This window comes from Belonocnema kinseyi, chromosome 4, assembly GCF_010883055.1.
Source record: "Belonocnema kinseyi isolate 2016_QV_RU_SX_M_011 chromosome 4, B_treatae_v1, whole genome shotgun sequence".
Lineage (NCBI taxonomy): Eukaryota > Metazoa > Arthropoda > Insecta > Hymenoptera > Cynipidae > Belonocnema > Belonocnema kinseyi.
In genome coordinates, this window is record NC_046660.1 from 106,576,238 (window position 1) to 106,596,322 (window position 20,085).

Below are 20,085 nucleotides of genomic sequence, written 5' to 3' on the forward strand. Positions count from 1 at the left end.
ATTTATATAATAAGCTTTCAAAAAATTACAAATATTTTCCATAGTAAAATATTTTCAAAGCACTGACTATTATAATGAGGGTTACTACAGAACCTGGAAAAGCTCTAGAAAAGGCCTGTATCCTTGATAAAGAATCGGGAAATTTCTATTATTATTACTTTTTAAGTTTCTGCAAATTATGTTAGTCATTTTCTGCTCAGTATTCCTGTTACTCTTTTACTATTTCATATCCATGATTTGTTACAGAATTGAAAAACTTTGTTTAGATTGAAATAATAGATTAAAAATATTTAAAATTTTGCATTGACTTTTAATCTTATATAGAGTACCGACGGAAATTATTTACAGGCATGTTTATTGAGTTGTTGCTGATATCGCTTAAAAAATCTGATAATCGCTTTTTATAATATTAAAATGCCAATGTTTTTCTTATGATTGTCCAAAAGTGAATAAATCTCCAAGTCTAATGAACTCAAGTTAAAAGCAGAAGGTCAATTTAAAAGAAATATATTGCAAAAAGACGTTAAAATTCATGTTTCAAAAGTTGGAATAACTTTGGAAATTCAAAGAATGTCAAACGATGATTGTGATCACCATATAATTACATTTGTTTTAATAATATTTTCATAGATATTGATAAGATTCATTAAAATAAGGACAATAGTGATTTTAGAAAATGCAAATACATACAAATTCATTTTTTTTTTACTTTATCGCACCAATTTTGAAGCTAGGACAGAAAAAATTCAAACTAATATTATAGAAATTAAAGGTGATCAACAACAACTCAATGAACGTGCTTGTCGATGATTTGCGCTGGTAATGTACAAGAATTTTTAAAAAAATGATGTTACAAACTATGTAACGCTTTGAAATTCATTGAAGTTGAAATTTTGAATAGAATTTTGGAAAAAGTTCTGGGATTTTGAAATCTAACTTTGGTAAGAACTTCGATTAGGGATTTTTCATTAAAATAACCGATCAAGTATAGTGCTTGGGCACTATACTTGTAAAATGAAAAACTTTAAAAATTCTGCACTAAAATTAAAACTAAAATTTCACAATTATGTATTATTGAGACTGTGCGAACTGCGAATTTTTAAGGCTTTGTAATTCGAAATATTGAAACTTAAATCTAAATTTGAAACACTAAAATTTAATGAATCACATATTTCGATTGAAATTTATAATAGGTTCAAATTTTGTATATTCTAAATTTTACAAGATGCATGAAACAATGTTTTTCAATTGATATTTTTTGAGGCTGAAAAAAATGTGATTCAAAAACCACCGATTGCACTACAAATTTTGAAATGTAAACAACAATTAAAATGACTAACATTGTAGAATTAAGTTGTCAAAACATTTTAAAGCAGCAGAATTGAAAAATTCAATGTTTTTAATTTTGAAGTTGCTTAAGTTTCAGAAGAGTTGCTTCTGAAAAGTTAAAATGGCTAATTTCTTCAAATTTCAGCTTTTATTTTATTCATTATTTTTTTATTGTACAATATATAATTAATTAATGTAAATTATTCCACAATTCTGTAATGTATACGTATTAAAAAATTGAAACATTTGCAATCACTCCTGGTTTGAAGTATAAAATGTGACAGAATCAAAATACAAAAGTACTAGAAATCATTTTTTATAAAATTTAGCATATGAAGACGTATTATTTTCCAATAGAAATTCTAACATAAGAAATTGGTTTTCAAACAATTTTTACAAGAATCTTACATAAGAATTTGGTGAGACAAAGAAAAATTATAGTGAAAACATTTTTTTCATTAGCTTTTGCTGCTAATCAATTTTTGTTTTATCTATAACTAAAACTCTGTCTTGGTCATATTAATATTAATCTTAGGATAATTATGATTAATGTGAGCATCAGAAAGACGTTATTTTGAAAGTGTTAACAGAAGATGAACCTTGCACTTTATTAAACATAATGTCAGGAAGGAAGAATATAATAATGCTATATCCTTAAATTATTAACCTCAGACTAACTATAAAGGAACAGAGTTGAGCTCAGCTAATTAAATCCGCCGTCGAGCATATTATCCGCCACTCACTTAAAAGCATAGGTGACAGTGGACCAGAACAGCCCGTGTAGAAATTTCCCCGGTTCGCCCTAATACAACAAGGTTTCTGGTCGTATCCCGTCCGGGCTACCCCTGGCTGGGTTTCATGGACAGGAACCGGGCGGGAGCCGGTCGGGCTACATTTTTCTCGAATCACGTAGTCAGGGGCCGGCCGGTTACTGGCCGGACCAATCCTGGTTATTTCCCATAGTCGGGAGCCGGCTGGGCACTGGTCAGGTTAATGTTTTTGTACAGATTACACATTTTTTAAGAGCCGTGATATTATCAAAGACGAAATTATGGATGCTAGATGAATTATTATTTGAAAATTATAATTTAAAGATTTATTAGATCAGTTAAACAAAAATGAGCTTTTTTAAATTCTTAAAAAAAAACATTAAATTTTTTCGAATAATTTAACTATTTAAATTAAACTGTTATCGATTCTGCTATGTGCAACAACAGAAATGATACAATTTTTATAAACTTCTCTATATTCAGACAATGTTTAGCCTGTACAATTTCAAATTTACCGCCATATAAAGCGCCTGTTGTGTCTGTGGTCTGCATAGACACTCAGTAATTTTCAGTTTCTCACCTGGAACGAGAATGCTCCTTGCACTCAGGTCACGTCGTCTCTTTGAAGTTCGCAAATAAAATCGAGACTCGTAGTTAAAATCAACCTTATTTCAGTAACTAGTTTGAATCCCCCACTTAGTGCACGAACAAATATTATTTTAAATTAAAATATAGTCTTGTGTATACAGTTTTTACTTCCTTCCTTCATAACCTTAAATCACCACGTGGCTTCCAAATTGCTATGAGATTTTATCATCAGTGAATAAAATTCTACTCCAATTTTCTTGCCAGAATTGGTCACTTGATTTGACTTTTACAGTTCACCGTAATCTTTACGATGAGCTTTAAAAGACAAAACAAGTTACCAATTTCTCGCCTGAAGCAACATTTCTTAACCGCTTTTTGGCCGGATTACCCGACCGGATCTCGGCCGGTATTGAAGCCGGGATCCGACCAGTTCACCGTGACCTTTTTAGCCGGATCCCGGCCGGATTCCCCGACTAGCGCCCGGCTTAAAGCGGGGCTATCCGGCTGGAACCCAGCCGGATCCCTGATTGGATTCCTACACAGGAGGAGAACAGCTCGAAAGAAAAAGAGAAAGAAAAAGTACTTTTTTGTCTGCATAGTAGACTTAAAAAGGCAAGCGAAATTTTCTACACTAAGAAAATATCTCCTTGAACCCTCTACCGCCCACAGTGACATATATGTAACGTTTGGAAGACTTGAGTTTTTTTAAATACGACTTTGAGACGAATAGCAATTTTTAACGCAAGGATTTACATGAAAGTCAGGACGGTAATAAGCTAGAATTGTAGTTTTGTATACACTCCGCCATAGGAATAATATGCCTAAATATCTTAAAATTCAGAAATAAGAAAGTTTTAAGGGCGGTAGGGGGTTAATATGCCTGAAGGAAGTCCCACTCAGAGAAGATTATGACAGGTTCGCTTCGGTCTGTTTTGATTTTTACCTCATTTTCATTTCAGTCGGTTTTCAGGTACAGTTCCGGCACAAAATTCATACATATAAAACGAAAACGAAATTTCATTTCAACTGCAGAAATTACATAAAAATAATTATTTTACTTCAGCTAATGTTTACATTTATGCTGAGGGATGATTTATACTTCAAACGATATTACTAATCATTTTTTTTAGTTTCAGAAACCTTCAATAATGATGGTTTTTGAATTTTATGCATGGGTCTTTTTTCAATTTTGTATTAACTTTCTAGATTCAGAGAATTTCCAATTGTGGGCTAATTTCTTGACTTATGCATAGTTTTTTTACGACTTGCAAATTCAAGTTTCAATTAAATTTTAGAGTCTCATAATTTATGATATAAAATTTTAGATTCATGTCTGGCACGATGAATTTCAAAATAATATTTTTATCTGAATTTCCTTCTGTACACTTTTTTGGGTTCCTAAGAAGCAGGTCAAGTTCGTCAGCCAGCTTTCTGCCGCCAGTATTGATGGGTTTAGCCATGAAAAATAAAACATGACAAAAACTAAAAGTTCAACTTTTCTATAAACCCATGCTAGATACGATAAATTATTGAGAAACAAAATTCTTCGCTTCAGAGATTCTTCGCTTCAGAAAGGCACTTTTGAGCATAATGTGATGATTTGATTTTACCTGCAATTAAAGAAATTAACATGGGAATTTCTATAGGTACGATCATTAACTTTATTTTAAAATAATTTTAACTTCTAAGCTTGCAAATTGAAGTTCCAAAATGGTCAGTTTTAAATATGAAGGTTAAACATCAAATTTGAGGGACTGACATCTTAAAAGCCTTTGAACGTTTTCCAAATTTCAAATTGCATCATTTTTGAAGCTTCAAAGAAGATTATAATCACAGTTCAGTTTAAAATTTGAATTGTGAAAACTTGAGATTTTAAAACTAAGATTGAAAATACTTTATATTCAAATTGATAGTGATAGAATTAAAGTACTTCCTCGTTCGAGACCTCGAAAATGTTTCCTATTTAAAAATCTATAGTGCTAAAAGCTTAAATGCACTAAGATTTGCAAAAATCAAATACTTATCTAGAATTACAATTTTTTAATATTTAAAAATGCTAGAATTAAAATTTGTATTTGTGCCTATTGGAAGAATGTAAGTTTTAAAGAATTTCCAATCTGTGTTTATAATGCGTTGAAATTTTGTAAATTAAACGAATTAAAATAGGCAATTTCAATTTAAATAAAAATACGATATTTAAAAACGTGTGAACTATAAAAAAAATTAAATATTTAATTTAAGCCCGGTCTATTTTGAATTGTGTACAATATTTATAAAAAAATATTTTTTGTTGAATCACGTGTCCTCGGCCACTGAGAAAACTATATCGCATGAATTACAATATATACCGTAATTCCTGCGCTATATATCGTAATTATCGCATCATAATAGTGCAAAATCGTGATATCGTACACTGCAAGTTTTGACCTTATGTACTGAATTATTTTGCAATCTATAACGTAAGAATTTAAGTTTATTACGCTATCACATCCATTTCTTCTTTTGTGATCTCTCGAAGGTTCGAGTAGTGAAAAAGTGATCACAGAAAAAATTAAAGATAAGGTTTCCATCGATTCCACGTGAAAGATTCACCGTAAGAAAAATTAACCTTGTCAGATAAACTTTACGTCAATCGAAGATAATTTCCGATTTTTAACTTTGCCTCGATAATCTTTCGTCTTATAATCGCTCCATTTTTATTTGAGGTATAGCGACAATTACGACGCCAGCGCTATCCAGCATCGTTTAACTTCATTACATTTGAGAGAAATGGAGATTTCCATCTATCAGTTACTTTTTGCGCTTTTGCTACATAGTATTAAATAAGTTCTAATTCGTCCACAATAGTGTCATTTATTTCGGAGGAGATATATCAGTAAGAAAAAAATTTGTTCGTGTTATCTACTGCTGATTCTACATGTTTTACCGAAATTTCCTCACTTCAGCATGACGCAGCGAACGACATCAGAATTATTCTCGTAACCTTGGTGAAACTTCACCAAATATGTTTAATTTTCAACCGTTGCAAGTCTCACCTGCAGAAAATTTTATCTTTTTTCTGTGATTGTTTTAAATCTGGTGTCCCGATTGATAGCTCGAATTCACTCATACTTTGCCTTTTTCCATTACCGTTAAGGACGTCGTAGCAGACAACAGCAACAAAATTTAACCTAATTTTTTTCTTTAATTTTTAAAAATTTTTTTAGTGCATTATAATATAGTGTAAAGCTCCGGGACCTGCTTGTACGTTATCATATCGCGCTTTCTTGCAATATAGAGATTTTGCGATATTATTGTGTGATATCTTGTTCTCCGTGGGCAATTGAAAATCCAATGAAAAACTTAGAACAAATTAAAATATTAATATTTAAATTAGAAATTAATTTTTAAACTAGAAAGCCTTACAATCAAATAAATCAAACGCTACCGAATATAGCTTTATCAATGTAGAAATTTAGAGTTGAAGCAATTTAAAAGAGATTATATAAACTCGATAGTTAATACCGCTGATTTCAAATTGAGTATTTATCGAGTGGTATAGATGGGTAAAATTGTTTTAGCCGTTTGAAATTTGTTGGGAGTTCACTTGAGTGCCAACACATAGTATCGATTTTCGCGATGAGTTCGACCACGATGTAGACCAACAAATGGATTAATTCTTGAATATTTGAACCAATGGGAGCTTTTTCATTTTTGATCATGGGAAATTGAACTTATATGATCCAATTAAGCCGAACAAGTGTAATTAGAATAGAGAAAATATGATACACTAGTTAATATATTACGTTTGTATCAACAGGTGGTACAGGGCTTTATGTTCCTGTAGTTGTTACATTTCGAACTTCAACTGTCAGTGCTTCAGGCGATAACCACGGCAACAAGTTAACCTCCCTATAGACCAAAAGTGTGAAAACATTATTTGTAACATATCACAAACTCCTTGAAAAAATATTGTGTTTATATTTTCATTTAATTATATTTTTATATTTTATTTATATCAACCTTATTTTATATATAAAAATAGTGCTAATTAAACTAAGTAATGATTTCACTCATTTATTTATTTATTTGAACATTCTAGATCTTCAATTTTGGAATATTAATGCGAACGTTTTCAAGGTAACGTAAATTCAAGGACATTCAATTTGAAGCCTCTAAGTATACAAATAAGTAAGAATACATACTTTTATTTATTCATATACAATTAATTAATTATAGATACAGAGTTGAAAATTGAATAATATCAAAATTAACAAATTAAAAAACGATAATTTCTTAAGTAACAGAAACCTTTAAAACCTTTATAACTGAGAGAAGGTGACCTATATGAGCTACAAAAATGTTCCTGATGTCTCATACAAGTTCTGAGATTCGTGTGTACCTTCCGCTTTCTTATGATACATACTAAAACGTGTTTTCAGTCCGGAAGTACGTCGTTCATACCTCTACAAGATGTAGGTCATAACAAACTGAAGACCCCTTCGTAACTTTTATATTGCCTTGAGAGGAAAGCACTATAGCAGAACGAACGTGGATTAAAACTTTATTTGACTGATTTACAGTTTTATACTCGTTTTTAAACACACCACCAATTCTATTTCAAATCAGGCAAAATTTAAACAATAGTCCAGGTCTTGGTATCAAAATGATTTGCTATTCAGATATATTATATGGTAAAAATAAAGAAATTAGTATTTCACAATATAATCAATAATTTGTTGGGATTTGTTATAATGATTCAAAGATTACCTACGAGTTCTAAAACGTTGACAGAAGTTTGGAAGCAAAAAATATTGTATTTTATTTGAAACATGACCCACTTTCTAACATTTCTATTATTTTTCCGAAAAAGCTGGAAATATGTAGTAAATATCTTGCGAGCTTTTTCATGGTAATTTACTGCTTCACATGAAAAAAAAATTATTTGGGAAAAAGGGAAATTTTGAATTGTTTTGGAAAAAGTAAAAATTTGAAATTTCTTGGAAATAACCTAAGGTACAAAATAATGTTCACATAATAGTTGAAACATCTTGAAAAGTCTGACAGCTGCTCCTAGTAGCTATTCCAGACTCAGAAATGGTTTAACCTGCATAAAAGCAATGGGCTACCTTTTTATGTTAGGAAAAACGTTTGAGAACTATTTAAAAAAATAAAAAGTTGAATTTTCCTGAAATCATTCTTTTCCTGCTTTCAAATTGGGATGAACACCTTTTTATTATTTTTCTTATATTTTGTTTCTAATTTTTGTTTATATAATAAAGGCATGCTATCATTTTTACATTCTCATTCATGAGAGTGTAATGTAATGGTCAAAATTTTCGATCTCTGGTTTTTAACGTATCTTTACGTTTCGGCACTCACAGAATCCGCCAATCATAAAATTTTATCGGTGTCTGTCTTTCTATATGTCTGTCTGTATGATTACGTGAATGTTGTAACCACGCTGACTTTTGAAGGATTTGTCCAATCGAGTCAGCCTTTGATACACTTCTTAAGGTTCCCAAAATGAATGGTAAGTTCGTTAAGCAGATATTTCCAACAAAAATTTAAAAATTTAGAGCATTTTGAAAATTTGCAAATTTTTTTCTTTTAGAAAATTTATATATTTTTCAAAATTTTTAAAATTTTCAGAAAAATAGAATAAATATTTTTTTTAATAGAGTAAGGAACATCAAACCAAATTTCTACTAGATATGAAATATATGTTTTTCGAAACTATTCTCTTGAAATTTCTTAATCAGACAAAAGTTCCAAAAGTTGGATCATTTTCAAAAATATCCAATTTTGGGTTTTAAGAGATCCATAAGTTTAAAGCGTTGTTTTTAGTAGATTTTAACAGAATTTACCAATTATCTTGATGAAGTTTTTCAATTAGACACAAATTATCGAGCGCGAATCGCTAGTTTCGTAATGAGAATGTAATCGTCAAAGCCGTACGTGCTTTGAGAACCTTCTGTAAAAACAAATCGAAAAAAATTGCAGTTACAATTTATGGCTGTAATTCTTCAGAAAGTTAAGTCACAGTATTCGATTTGAGTTATAGGATTTACGATATCTGAAAAAATGTAGTTCAAGTGTACGCATTAAACGTACGAAAATGAGAGTGCACCCACGCACTCTAGGCGCGCTCAAACTTGGCGCGTAGCGTGCAACGAGGAGATGCACGCCCGGCGGGCATATTTTTTACAGAAGCTTAACTATTTTTAAGCCTGGGAAAAATTATTTTTCAAGTATAATTTTTTCTCGCAAAAATATTACTAGTTATTTTTAAAAAAAAATGTTGGAAAGTGGGGTTTTTGAGAAAAATTACTTTTAAGAATCTCAGATAAACAGCCGACCTTGTGTCATTATGAAAATGTTTTTATTTTGATGGGATAAATTAAAATAGAAGTAATTCATAAGCTGAATACAAAAAATAAATCCCAAATATCGCCTCTCGTTCGGAATTTGGCTTTGTTCTTAATTTGTGTTATAAATACGCGCTTGTGCAAAAAAGCTGCAAAATTAAAAGAACTCTACATTTTAATTTTTAATTCAACAATCTCTCATATATTTTATCTCAAACAATACATTATGTTTTAAATTTTTGGGAAACTTATTAACCTTCCGAAATTTTCTTGCGAAAAAGGTAATAAGAAGTGTTTTAGATAGATAATTTTATAATATAAACAGAGCTTTTAAAATCATAAAATATAATATATATTTTACCTGCTTAATATAAATTTTATTTCGAAACAAATTTTTGGGGAAAATGCTTATATATCAACAGTGCCCTACATGTGCAAAAGTACCCATACATGCTACTGAATGAGTAAAATTGCACTCATCATGTGATTATATTTCATATGATATTCATTTTTTCGGTTGAAATAGTAATGAAAAATAAGGTAAGTTCAAGATTATGTATTTTAAACCGGATTAAAACATTTTCATTGTGCGAATATCTAAAATTATTTATGAAGATCAAATAACAAGCTCCCGACCCGTTATCAGTTCATTTCTAGTGTTGATACAAACTTTTCACGTTATTAAATGATTAAATATAAATATGTATACCTGGAAATGAGATAAAGGTTCTCCATAAAAGCTATTAAAGTAACATCTTGAAAATGTTGAAAACGGAAATAAATTTTTATAAAATGATCATGATCGATTTTAAATTCTAAGAGTTAAATTTAGGAATAGTCTTTTGAAACATTCATCAATTGATTTACAAATTACATTTCTCTTAATTCATCTATTTTGAACAAGTAAACTGAACTTAATTTACAAATTAATTTTGTATGCCTTTCAATAATGAGTCACCTCTCAAAAAATAAGCAAAGATTGATCATTTCCAATTAAAAATGTATCTGCTGAGTCATAAATTTAATTGTAATTAGGACGCTCGTGCTTAATTTGACTTTCGTTTTCAATGTTCACTCGACCGAAACATTTAGGGAAATAATTAATGAAGTAGAAACACGTTTCTCCGGTACTGTGAATTAGATTTATATATGAATTGAGGCCAGAGGTGGACGGAATAAATAAAGAGGGAGTAGGGAAGTTCGAGTCACAGCGACAGGTCCCAGGAAAACGTCGAGAGGGACTAAATAAAGAAGAAAAAATTAGCTTTAAGAGAAGGGTGCAGAAACGAGGAAAAAAGAAACGAACAAAACGTGGCCCTTTTTGGTAGCTTAGCAACCAATGGCGCTTATCGTGTTTTGACTATATTTTACTTGTGTATGTATACACAATTTGTCCGTAAATCTATGCTAAGTAATCGGTGTATAAATTGTTTATTATCGTAAGATTCTTGTGATATGTCGGATATATATAGCCTGCATACCTACCGTATATGAGAGTAATTAGCTTACTAGTTTTTTTCGAAAAGAAAACTTTATAAATAATTTTCCAAATAAATTTTACTATGCATCTTAGTGTACCCAGAAAAAGTGTGTTTTTGAATTTCGCAAACGTTACCCCTTAAATCTCACCTTTTTGGTGAGAAAATACTTTCATGACGTTTCTTTTATTCAAAAAGAAATTTTCTAGATATTCCGCTAAGCCATCCCAGGTCTGCAAATAAATTTTCTTAGTTTAAAATTTTAAAAAAGTGTAGGCTAAGAAATTCTTTTATCCACAAAAAGATTTTTTTATTTATTGAGAAATAAGCCCTAAATGTTATGAAATAAATCAAAGTTGAAGATATTATCGGACTCAGAATGCGAAGATTTGTAATTTCATTACAATTATTAATTTTAAATCCCCCATAAAAAATATTTGTCTGGAATAATATGGACAGGATTTCTTCTACAATATAAGTATAATAATCTCCATGATAAATAATTTTAAAATATTCACATACAATCACAAGAAATATCACAAATTTTAAAACATAAAAAAATACACATTTCCACAGTCTAAAGATTCGCATGGTACTTTTAATTGTATTTTCACGTATAATTTTATATTAAGTGTCATTTTCAGCAATTAAAGATTCAAGGAAATCGACCAACATATTAATAAGCATTACTTGTGAAAACGCACAATTGCACATAAATCAGCCTTAAGCAAAATTAGCTTACATATTTTTCAGGTAAATGATAATTAAAAATAAATTTTTAGGTTCTATAGAAATCCTTAAAGTATAAAAATTTGTATTTCTGTGTATTTCGAAAATAAAGATTTTTTTCCCTTATCCGGTATAAATACATGAAACTTAACACAAGAATAGTGGTATACATTTTTCGTGTGTGGTCCATACTTTTCGAATTATGCACCGTTCTTTTATTAGCTCATATCTTGAGATGAAATCGTTCATCGATTAAAGTATGAAGGACTAAATTTGTCTAACATAGAAATTTCCATAATTAAAGTTCTATAAATTTATATCGAACAACGTCCCTATTTCGATTAATGAGCTAAGAGCGTGCGGTTCAAGCAATAAAACTCACCCTACACTCCCAGCGGGGATCGCTCGAAAAATGTTATGTTATAATATGTTGTATTATGTCTTTGCCTGCAATAATGCATTTTTTCTCTGATGCACCATTTCCGATGTAATCGTAAAACCCCATTTTTGGGAGGTGGTTTATTCAAAAAATAAATTTAAAAATGCAATGATTAGTCACAATTGTTATATTCTCTAGTAGTCAATGAGATAAAATAAATAATAAATTAATAATAATATAAACAGTCAACCAAGAAAATTGAAAATGACTGACCACACAATTAAAACCGTTTGAAATAAGTACTCTTTTTTGAAATGTAGTTCTATTATGTACAGAAAGTACTGATTGTGACCAATATACTTAGGAAACCAGGTAAACTAATTTTTCTTTTAAAAAATTACATTTTTAAAACGAAAACATATTCGAGAACAATGTACAGTTTCCAAAGTTAGACTTTGCGGCACCGCGCCGCTTGAGCCAGTGTTTGTCATAAGCTTCGTGAATATTTTATTTTCAAATTACATTATCATAATAATATACACTTTTTTCTTGAAAATGTTTTCCTTATTATTTTCTTTTTTCACTTTACGAAAAAAAAAATTGTGATCAGGTTTACCGAATTCTCAGCTAAAAATATGTGCATATATGAAAGAATATCTCATTCTTCGTTTTAATACCTAAATAATAATAAGCACATATTTCTCATGGCTTAAATTTTCGGTTCCTAGCCGTAATAATATAATGCAAAGGATTTCATAAAGAAAAAACGTTGCCCGGACTCGGGTAATTTATTGACCTAAAACTTTGAACTTCTTACAAACATATAATTCTTTAATAACAAATAATAAAATTTGAGTAATTTTTTATTGCACAATATAATGCATTTCGATATGTTTTTGGCTTATCATGATTCATTACATTAATTTTTTGTATTTAAATTGCTTAAAAAACATGTTATGAAATTTTTCTACTGAAAAAATGGGCACAGAGGAAAAATTCATACCGGAATTCTTATGGCAAATCGTAAGAAATATTTTTCCAAGAAATATCATTTTTTCGATGCATCGTTTACAAAATAAACGCTAAAAATAATTGGGGGGGGGGGAGGGTGCTTTTCTTGATTTAATCATGGTTTCACACTTTAGTTCAAGTTCAGATTATTTTCTGTTATCCATCCATGCCTCAAAGAATGTAATGGCAAAGATTGATAATTTATTTGGAGTTTTTCTAAAAATAAATTTTTAAAAATGTTTGGCAGAAATTTTGAATTTGCTTACGTTCAAATTTACAATCAGCAGCCCCAAAATACATAAACACACTATTTTTGTGGCTTTAGGACTTAAATTGTTCAAATTATTCAACTTTAAAATCAATTTTTTAGAATTCTTTATTTCAACAAATGTATAACAATTTGCGAAAAGATCTTTTTTTTAAATTTTTCAATAAAAGTCTTCAACCACACAATGCAAAAGGTTTCAATCAAAATGGTGGAACGTCGACGGGTTTCCGAATCTAAACCTCAGTTGACTTCTCTATTACCATATTATTTTCCCCCGTTAATTCACCAAAAATGACTGAATTCACCTAAAATCACGAAATCATGGAATCAATCTAAAATCACTGAATTCACCTGTAATCACTAAAATCATTTGCAATCATACCCTAAAGACAGGTAACAATTCGAACAAACATCAGTTACATTCAATGAACTGTTAATAAGATTTAGCTAATCAAGAATTATATATATGGAGATAGAAGGTAATCCTCTTAATATAAAATTTTACGAGTCAAATTAAACATTATGAAATTATTATCTTATTCGTGAAACATTTTGATAGAATGAACTACAAGAAAATTTATAAATCGATATTTAGTATACCTATTTGTGATAAAAGTGGGTAAAATAGGCGATTGCCTTCAAGTGTCAAACTTGCAGTATGAGCCAGAAGCTCGAAGCAAAAAATGGTTTAAAAATATTTTTTTTCTGTGTGCAAAGTTAATGACCTCTAAATTGCGCAAGTGCGTTTATTGAATCAATTTACAAAACATGTGTTTGAAAATGGGCATGTGCCAATATTATTTTCGCATAGATTGCTGAACTGATACATTTTGCACCGTGGAAGTCCTTACTTTCGAGCTGACGGATCTTGGGAAATAGTTACTTGAGTTGCAAGGGCCACATGCAACCGTGTCACAGTTCATACTTTGTGTATTTCTTCCTATCAAAAACAAAACGTATTTTGTAGTTTGTGAAACTCTCAAGTGCGTAAAATAGTATATCGTGCTCCAAGGCAGCGAAGTAGTCTTTTTGTGGCCGAGCGTGTTTTTACAAGAACGAGTCGCAGTGAAGGTGTAGGCGAGTCATTGCAAACATGCGATACCGTAAAAAGACTTCGCTGCTTCGGTACATAATGGACTTTATATAATAAGAGCGCGTGGCGCCAAGGAATGAATGTGCATGCGCATGCGCACATGCAGTCAAAGTGCTCCTTCTCTGCCTAGGGCGGTTAAGTACCCAACCACTAACAAAGAACTATTTGTTGCTGATATTTTAATCAATTTATTGCCCAAATTTTCGTATCACTCAAAAGTATAAGACACAATAAAATCTGGAAGCGATTTGCCGCATTTACCGCTAGACCTCGCCAATTGAATCCTGAGGCATTGTTCGCAAACGATGAAAGCAGCAGCGGAAATATGATTTCGTCACCGTATCCAAGATGTGCGTGCGCACTAGGATATTTATACATAGAAAATGTTAGTGCCAGATTCGGTGTGTGTGTGTGGGCGTCAAAAAGACATGACCAGTTATAAATAATGATTAACGCAGCATGAATTACTATGTCGCGCCGGGACTTGATGCGGACACGAGTGAGCTTGGGGTTGATGATGGACTTGGGGTGATTTAAGCTCATCTGTGTTGTGTTCGGAAAACCTGAAAAGGTTGTAGGAAGTGTACAAATGGAAAAGTGGATGCCTGTGTTGGCGGAGTCTGGGGCTCCGGTTATATCGACCGTCGGTTGATACCGACTTGCGAAGCCTCATCCTTGAACATGCCTGGGCAAGGGCAAACCACTCCTGCAACCCACCCCCACCTCTATCTTTTAACAAGGCAACCTGTGGCTCCGGTTGGTCTACTGTGCTTTTTCCTCATTCCGTATACAATGGACACACACGTGCGATCAAGGAGGCGCTGAAAGAGCAGCTTCTTCTCTAAAACTGTACTAGGAATAGTATCAAGTCTATTTTTGGAGCACATGGAGTTCGATATAAATCTATATATTATATATACTTATATATCTACAGAGAGAGAAAGAGAGAGAGAGAGAGGAAAAGGCAGATAACACCATCAAGAAAGAATTCAAGGTTTTTATCAGAGATGCGATGCGCTGACGTCTTGTGTAATTAATACCTCCTGAATAATCTTCGCGCAATCAATTACGGCTCTATTAAGGCACGCCTTCATCTTGAGAGAAATTAGCATTTATCTTGCGTTAATGAGAGAACTTTTCTCCCGTTTCATCGCGGTACCCGATTCTTATCAAAACAGAAAAATCCGTTTTCTTAAGAGTACAGGTTCAGCATTTTATTTTTCACCTTGAATATACACGCGAAAAGCTTTAATTATAAATTTTTATTTTTAAGAGAACTGTGTCAGATAATTGAATCGAAGTGTACTCTTTTTAAAAATGGTTTGCGACTTATTCTTCAAGAAAAAACACCATATTAAAAGCAGTTTTTTTTTAATTTTCTTAAACTAACTACCTACTTGATTTCCAAAGGATATCGTTCTATCTCAGAAAGGGTGCTGACGCAACATACAATTTACATGACAATTTTCAAAATTCCAGATTTTGCCACCAAGATCAAACCTTGTCATTTGGGCACTCAATTTTCGCGGAAAATTATAATATTTATCATAAGTAATAAGTATGAGGAAAAACGATGCGTCAGGTCTTTATCGTGGTATTGACTGAACAAAAAGTTATTATTTTTAAAGAAAATATTGAAAATTTTAATAATTCGAATGTATGCTGTGATTTTAGATGAGCTGTTTCAAAAATGTATATCAATATAAAGAAGCAATAGACTGTTACATTCTTTAATCATTCTGTTACAGATCAAATTGATACCTTTAGATTGAGGGTCAATTGAATTTAGAGTGTCTGAGGATGCATTTACAGTGATTTTGAAGTGAGTATATGAAAACATGAGCATGACTACTGGATAAGATCCAAAAAAATTATACAAATTATACAAGTTCCTGTTCCTCCAGAACTTTACATTGAAGATGTCAAAACATTAGGAACTTTGCTTTTATATGTGGGAGGGAAAAAAATAGTCTTTATCCAGTTTTCTATCTCATAAATTAAAAAACTGCTTATTTTCTTTACATAATCACGAAAATAAGGTAAGGACATTTTTAGGAAAAATGCCAAATAGCTTACTGAAAAATCTTCTGGCAGTTTCATGTCGGATCTGGCCCAGTTCTGGCGACGTCTAAATCATTTAGTCTGGCTCAGATCTGACGCTGGTCAGCTTTCCATACCATACCAATGTCCAAGTTCCAATCAGCCCATTTTTCATAGTTTTCAAAAAATTATCAGGGTGTCTAAAATTACTAAAAATTTACATTAAAAATAAGCTTTTTTCATATCATCTTGAAATTTTAGGTTGGCCCAGATCTGGCTATGGTAAACTTCCCATAATATACAAATTTATAAGTGTCAATCATCAAGCCTTTTTAGTGCATGTCAGAAAAAATTACAGGATGTTTAAAAACGATACAAAAATGTACATTCTTAAAACCATTTTTTTCAGTTCTATCAAGTTCTTGAAATTTTTGAAATATTTATTTGGAAATTTTTTCTATGCCATAACAAAATTATGAAAATAATATCCTTACATATTTTAATCAATTTTACTAAAATACAGGATACACAGTTTAAAGAAACAATATAAGTAATTATAGTGTTTGTAGTCAATTAGTGATCATCTTTGGTAGTAAGAAATGAATTCCAGTAGTCGATAGTTTAGTGGTATCTTGCACGGTTTGTAAATTGATCAAGCAGGTACGATTCTCAGTGCTTCTGAATTTTCTGCGGATTTGTTTCTCTAGACTTTTATTTAATATATTAGTTGATATATTTAAAGAACTATTATCAGTATGCTTAATAAATATGATTAAAAAATTTTAATTGTTCTGTGTAGTTTGGCCTATAATTTTTGACATCAGAGTTATTTATTATTTAATATATTTATATTATTTACTCATTGTTTAATATATACTCAAAGTAAAAACTCTACCCGTGCAGAAATCGTTAAGTTACTCCCATTTTCCACGCTTGGGCCAGGCAAAAAACAGAGAGCGAAACAGGAGAGACACAAAAAACAGTTCCGAAACTCTGGATTTATGGTCACAGTCAGTCCCAAAACCGACACTAAATCGAGATTTGACTGTATTTATACAGTTATTATTTATTTACCTCTGGCGAGTATGTGTACACAGGGGCTGACTAGAGCGTCTACATAGGGAATGGCTAGCCGCTGGCTCGACTTTATAGTCGTTGACTTTACAAAAGTATTAGAGTGCTAGTCAACCCCATAATAGATAGTCTGAATTAAGCCAAATTATTCTAGGCACTCTCATAATTTTAACATTCATTTTTTGAAGTGAAAGGAGAAATTATTTCGACATATTTCTAATATGAATGAATGAGTAGTGTGCTAAATTGCTTGAAAACGCGAAAAAAGAATTTCAAAAAATTGATCCTCATACAAGTTTTATTCTCATGTTGTCATATGATTACATTATTGCGCTTGATTTTTAATGAATGTAAGCTAAACGCATATTAATGGCAATAATTTCACGTAAAAACATCTGAATATTCAATATGACTGCATAGTGATTTCAAGTGAAAATAAGTTAAAAGATCAATTTAAACCCATTACAATTTTGAAAAAAGAAATAAATTTTGATTTACCGAAAATTCATGGCATCACATTAAGTACAACCTTGATCTAATGGTTCGAAACGTACAACTTGATTTGTCAATTACAATCGAAGGTCTATCCTCTGTGATGGCATCATTGATCAAAGCTGTTAACTGATCTAATTGGTCGTATCAGAATACCACTTCATGAAATGAATAAGGATGCGAGTTCATGTGCGGTTATTTACTGTAAAAGCAAATGTTGAAATTACATATGGCATCGCCTGCAATTTCCTGGAAGTGAATGCGCAACTCACTTTTATTTTATTCATTACTTCACCTAATTTAGTGTCTTCTGGGAAGAATAGTGAATGCTTTCAAATTGAGTATTCCTTCAATAAATTATAAAAATTCATTCCATTAAATAAATAACAGTTTCAACAGTAATTTAACACTTGTGTTCTACTTTCAAAACATAACAAAATAATATTCAATTAAAATGTCTGCAGTATTTTTTTCATTTGAGAAAAAATTGAATATTACATTATTATCTACACCCTAAAAACAAAGTATTATTTTAGGGATAGTTTCAGGTATTACAATAAGACTAAAAAAACCGTTTCGAGTGCTAATAAAATGACACCATTAATGGAAAACCACATTCATTTGTTTTACATTGAAAATGATAGCACAAAACTATCCTATTCAAAAACAGGGCACGAAAAAAATTATGCCGTAAAAAAGAGATCTCTAGTATTTACAGTGTAGATTACTATTTTCATTAGGTTGAAGGGTATTTAATAAAGAATTAAAAGTGGTCGTGAAAACACAATGTCAAGGATAGGTCATACAATGCGTAAAACATTTTATACGTTGCGTATAAAGTGTTATATGTATACTTAAAAACGATCCAAATGTTTGTTATAAAGCTAAGTAATACTAGATTTCTCGTTAAGTGAAAAGAAGATAAAACCTTTAAGTGTACTATTAAATTTAAATGATCTAGGAAAGTAAAATTCCAAAAATAAAGACCAAAGTACGAAGAGAAAATATCAGAATATCAGAATTCAAAGATCACTTTTCTGGAATTGGCAGTTAACTTTAACAGCACACTATGAACTTTACCTTTAAAAGGAAAGCACTGAATAAGTACCTTGGCAAAAATTGTGTTAAGCGAAGAACTGCTACAGAACATTTGCAAATAATCTTGAGAAAATAATATCTGCAAGAATGATAGAATTTTATTACTAAGTAAATTTAGTCTTTCTTTATTCTTTCTCGACATGAAAGAAAATTCATAGTAGTAAACTGCCGTCCAAACTGAAAACATACATAAGTGACATTTTTATGAAAATGAGTTTTTAGTATCATTGGATTCGTGAGAAAAAGCTGCATCTAACGGTCTTAATAGAATCTATTAATTATTAATATTTATTGCAAAAACCGATGGTTTACGAGGTGTGTTAAAAAAATAAGGTGACTTTATGGTTTTCTCAAAAAATATTCATTTATTCCTCAATATTTATGTTGTCCCCTTCAAAGTAATCCCCCTCAGATATATTACACTTATGCCCACGCTTTTTCCAATCATCGAAGCACTTCTGATAATCATTTTGTGGTATAGCCTTGAGTTCTTTTAAAGATGCAGTTTTTATCTCCTCAATCGTTGAAAATCGATGTCCTTTCATGGGTCTCTTCAGTTTTGGGAAAATAAAAAAGTCACTGGGGGCCAAACCCGGTGAATATGAAGGCTGAGGCATGACTGTGTTGATGTTTTTGGTCAGAAAATCTTTCACAAGCAACGATGAATGAGCAGGTGCATTATCGTGATGCAAAAGCCACGAATTATTTTTCCAAAGTTTCGGACGTTTTTTGCGTATCGCCTCTCGCAAACGGCGCATAACTTGAAGGTCCTTATTGACCGTATGACCTTGTGGTAAGAATTCCTGATGCACTACGCCACGGTAATCAAAGAAGATAGTGAGCAAAACCTTCACATTTGACCAAACTTGACGAGCTTTTTTCGGTCTTGGAGACTCAGGATGCTTCCGCTGAGACGATTGGGCTTTAGTTTCGACGTCATAACCATATACCCACGATTCATCCCCAGTTATAACCCTTTTGAGAAAATCAGGATCATTATTGACTTCATTCAACATCTCCTGAGCGATGGTCATGCGATGGATCTTTTGATCAAAATTAAGCAGTTTTGGAACAAATCTCGCTGACACACGTCTCATGCCCAAAACGTCCGAAAAGATAGCATTGCATGAGCCAACCGATATGCCAACATCTTCAGCAACTTCTCTGATGGTAATTCGGCGATTTTTCAACACCATTTCTTCCACTGCTTGAACATTTTCATCTGTTGTTGACGTGCTGGGACGTCCATGGCGAGGTTCGTCTTCGACATCCTCTCAGCCTTCTTGGAACAGCTTGTACCACTTATACAAATTTTTCTTACTCAGAGTAGACTCATCGTATGCAACTGTCAACATTTCAAGAGTTTTAAAGCACTGGATTCCATTTTTC

The 20,085-nt window shown here is 31.5% G+C and overlaps 1 protein-coding gene across 1 annotated transcript in view; it reads right to left on the reverse strand.

The window, feature by feature from the left end:
* LOC117171791 overlaps window positions 1–20,085 on the reverse strand; it is a 163,610-nt gene that overhangs the window by 28,685 nt on the left and 114,840 nt on the right. The window lies entirely within an intron of this gene.